Consider the following 4,520-nt stretch of genomic DNA (forward strand, 5'->3'; position numbering starts at 1 on the left):
CCATCCAGTATTTTACTTTTTCTTTCTGGCTTATTTCGCTGAGCATGATCCCTTCCAGCTCCATCCATGTTGCTGCAAATTGCATGAATTTATCTTTTTTGATTGCTGAGTAATATTCCATTGTGTATATGTATGCCAGAAAAAAGACTAATTAAAGTAAAAATCAAAATCAATAAGCAACTATAAACCAGAGACACACTAGGTGGTGGGAGGGAAGGATTAGGGTCAAAATAAGGGGGGTGGGAATTGTATGGGGAATATAACCAAGATGAAAATACGTATGTTGTGCAAAAATTAAAAATGATGTAAACATATATAAAATAAAATATTAAAAAAAGAGATGAGAAAGAATAGATAGACTAGTTTCCAATCAAGCACCCAAAATCACCCATTCCCTCATGGGTAAATGCCGGACAAACAGGCTTGGCCCAGAGCAGGGAAGCTGAGCCTGAAAGCTTGTCACATGTCTAAGGCACCTTTGGGTGGGGACCCCTAGGAAGGGGGTGGCAGGGGCCAGGCACATCTGGAAGGAAAAGCGCAAAATCAAAACACAAGTCAAGATAAAGGCTGCCATTGTCAGCTTCCGCATGGGTCTCTCACCCACGTCTCTGTCTCTTTCAAGTGTCTTCCATGTCTCCCAAGTCCCTGGCACAAGTCCCAGGCTGAGAAGCAAGCACAGCTTCACTTGTCTCTCTGCACCATGTGTCTCCTCCAGCTTTTCTCTTCTCCTTCCATCTGTTTCCTCCCCGTCCTCCCTCACTTCTCTCTGCTCAGCTTCACCTTTCCTTAGGGTGGGGCAGGGAACCTGGAACGATTTGGGGAACAAGGAAGCCCGTTATAATTTGTCTGTCACTTGTGTCTCAGGACGGCCTGCTGCTCCCCATCCACTCCTGGCTGCCTTCTCCGGTCCTTTCGGCGTGTGGCCTGAGGCCTCCTCTCTTGAACCTGGCAGACCCTCCATTGCGTTATCCCCTCCCCCTCACTCTTCCCAAGGCCTCTGTGTTGAACCCTGAGTAATGGTTCTGTGGTTCCTCTGCGGAATGGCCTGGGGGAGCTTGATTCTGATGGTGGAGGTGGGGTGGGGAGGGGAGACTCCTCAGGGTGGGCGCAACATCAAAACCAACAAAGCAGGATAGCATCTTGCTAGCCAGTGCCACAAACCTTAGGTTCAAGAGGGTCTGCTCCTCCTTCCCCTTGAGCTGCGGTCAAAGATGTTCTTTTTGTTGTTAAAGCGAACCTTGGCGTGGAGGGAGTGGGTGGGCAGCTCCTGGCTGTAGAAGGGGAATGAAAGACAAACTTCTTTCACTAGACACAATTTTGTCAACCACCTCATTGGGGATGGGATGTAGATGGTGTCCACCTGCCTGTGGGGTCCCCATGCACCTCACAGGAACTGTCAGCTCTGGGAGAGGCAGCTATAGCTCGCTGTAGACACCCTGGGGTCTGCTGGCCCCACGTCTACACCACAGAGCCCAGCCTAGCTGGGAGCTCAGGGGCAATGCCATTACCCCTTCCTGTGGGGAAAATAGGGGCTGGTGAATCAGGTGGGATAGCGCCAGGGTTCCTGTCCCTATACCAACCCCCTGTCCAATCCGGTGTGTCTGTGGAACCTCATGACATCTTCCAGGACACCTTGAGTGCTGCTTGCTGTGCTAAAGTGCCCTTGGGGAGCAGAGTAAGCCCAGAGAGGTTGGGCCGGCCCAAGCCTGGAAGGCATCAGCTCCAGGCCTGGCCCCAACCCATCCCCTGCCCTACCTCCAGGGGGCATCTGTTCCCACTGAGACAGGGCAAGCTAGGGTTATTAGGCAGTTTTTAGGGACAGTGCAGGAGGGGACCTCTGAAGAATTTAGGGAGGCTTCAGAGATAAGGACAACCAAAGAAATATAACCCATTCCACTAGGAAAAACAAACATGCCAGGACCAAGGACAACATTGTTAATGCTGGTCCTGGTTTCCTTCAGGTGGTAAAGGGAGGCGGAGATTGGAAAAATGGAAAGTGGTTTAATTTATGGTCACATTAAAAGGGCAGCTGTTTAACTTCAATGCAGGGATGCCCATCCAGAAGACTGGGCCATAAATTTAAAGATGCAACTAATGGGAAAAGAAAAAACTGTTAGATAAGGAATGTAAAGATCCCCACTCAGTAGCAAATTGAGTGAGACAGCCGAAAACTGACCAATCACAAAGAGACTGGGGCAGCTTTAGAATAATGAGGGAAAAAAGGTATATATTCCCTAAGACACGACTCTACTTTGGCTTCCTTGCCCCTCCCAGGCCTGGTTCCCTGGCCTGGGAGTCCCACTTTATTTCTGTTCTTTTCCTCCTCAATAAACTTTTTCTTTTTCTAAACAAACTGCCTCTTCTCGCTTGCTTGCCTGAGCGTCTGCGAAGTTCCTGCTGCGGCTTCGTGAGACACCAACCCATGGGGGGTCTAGCGGCTGGGGCTCAGCGCTGCCCTGCAGCCTGAAATCCGTTCCTGGCTGGGAGACTAGGCCTGACAATTCCGGTATCACCACCTTGCTGGGTGGAGCCTCTCCTCCCCCATGTCTCCCCAAGCGCCTCAGCTGCTGGGGGTTCCAGCTGCCTACATCATCTCTCCCCTTTTCTTACATAGAAAAGAAACTAATTGTTTAGGGAACATGGATGCTGGGTTTTACGACTTTAATCTCTTTTCTGAACAAATTTTCTCATTTAGGAATCTGTTGAGGGAAAACAGCCACAGAGAAGCTTTTCTTTCCAAGAAATGATATTTTTCTTCACTCTCCTCTTTGTTTATGTAAGAGGATGGGAACTGGGAATTAATTTGTGCTCAGAAAACATAAGAAAAAGGCTCCAGTATTCACTAGACCATGCTCAGGTATGACTTTGGACTAGGAATCAGAGGTATTGATTGCTTCAAATATTTGTTGAGTGTTGCCCATGTCCCAGGTGGTGGTGTTACAGGGCAGAGAAAGGGGCAGCCCAAACCCCGCAAACCTGTCTATTCTAAATGGGTTCTGCCATCCGCCACATCAACACAAAACATATGAGACTTTAATGGGAAGGAACTTTAATACAATTTGGAAACAATACAGGAAAGGAAAAGAATCTAGTTTCTAAATCAAGCACCCAAGTTACCCATCCCCTCATGGGTAAAACTCCATCCAAATGGGATTGGCCCAGAGCAAGGCCCCAAAGCCTGCCACAAGTCTAAAGCATCTTCCAGTGGGGACCCACAGAAAAGGGTCAGAAACAACCAGACAAGCCCAGAAGGAAAAGAGCAAAATCAATATCAAGATAAAAGCTGCCATTTTCACCTCCCCACGGGTCTCACCCACATCTGTGTCACCCCGTCCACGACCAAAAGACAAGCACAGTTTCTTCACATGTCTCTAGGCTCCATGTGCCTCCTCCAGGTCTCCTTCTGGCTCCATCCTGCTTCCTTCCTTCCTCAGTCTCCTCTGCAGCTTCTTCTCTCCCTGCTCAGATCCTCCCGCCCTTGGGTGGGGCAGAGAACCTGGAACCTCCCCCTTTCCTGGGGACCACCCTGTTACAGTGGGATGGGTGTTGGCACAACAAGGAGCAAAATACAATCACGTTCTTTGTGGGAGCAACTCCTCTGTAAAAGTCACATTTATCTTTTCTTACCTATTTTTCACTCTGCGACCAGAGGGATCGGCCTAAAACACAAACCCAGTCACGTGGTTTGCTTGCTTTCTGTTGTGCCCAAGGTCAGCAGACTCGGCGAGCATAGCCTCCAAGAACCCAAAGACAGCTGATGCAAACACAAAAGGGAGTTTATTTCAGACTCGAGTCCGGGTTCACAGCACCTACCAACGCAGTGGCAGATACCGAGAGCCCCGAACAAAGGAAGCAGGGGTCTTTTAATAAGGTTAAATTATGCTGGCAGTTACTCATTGGCTACAAGGATGCCTTCTCCAACTTTGCCCGGCTATCATTCTAAGCTGACTGGCCAGGCCAAGATGCAGCTCCAATTACAGCAAGTTCGCCCTCATTGGTGACCAGAGAGTAAGGGTGGAGTGAGGGTCCAAACTATCTCTGGAACGAAGTCTTTACCCAGCAAAACCTTAAATTGTAAAATGGCAGTTACACAAAGCAATGGCTATGAATACTTATGCTTGGTTCCACATTCCCACTTTTTTTTTTTTTTTTGCAAGAACTGTTACAAAGCAAAGCTATTTGAATCATTAATAGGGTGGGGAGCATATCTGGAGTGGAGGACCATGAGCTGAATGGTTTGCAATTATGTTTCTTTTAAGGAGATTCTTATTGATCTAAGGCCAGATACTGCTGCCTTAAAACACCATCAGCGGCCTTCAGGTACCCAGTCTATTCAGGCACAGCTGACTGGTTCACAGCACTCCTTACATAATTGTCTGTCAAATACGAGTATAGTTAATTTTCAGGAAACAACTAGGCAGTCGTTTTTATCCTGTAATGCAATTGGAAATTTTACTCAGGTGAGCAATGGAGGGTTGCAACAGAAGACCTCCCAGGTCTCAGTGGAACTTACTCAGTCT

At 48.2% G+C, this 4,520-nt stretch overlaps 1 long non-coding RNA gene across 1 annotated transcript; it reads right to left on the reverse strand.

Moving 5' to 3' along the window:
- Positions 1-457: 457 nt before the first annotated feature.
- LOC129146135 (uncharacterized) lies at positions 458-3,927 on the reverse strand. Its single transcript, XR_008552643.1, has 3 exons — positions 3,628-3,927; positions 1,162-1,271; positions 458-805 (listed from the first exon to the last, which is right to left on the reverse strand). It is a non-coding gene; the product is annotated as an uncharacterized LOC129146135 (long non-coding RNA).
- Between the last annotated feature and the right edge of the window lie 593 nt (positions 3,928-4,520).

The sequence above is a fragment of the Talpa occidentalis genome, unplaced genomic scaffold (assembly GCF_014898055.3).
Source record: "Talpa occidentalis isolate TD23 unplaced genomic scaffold, MPIMG_talOcc4v2.1 talOcc4.17, whole genome shotgun sequence".
NCBI classification, from domain to species: domain Eukaryota; kingdom Metazoa; phylum Chordata; class Mammalia; order Eulipotyphla; family Talpidae; genus Talpa; species Talpa occidentalis.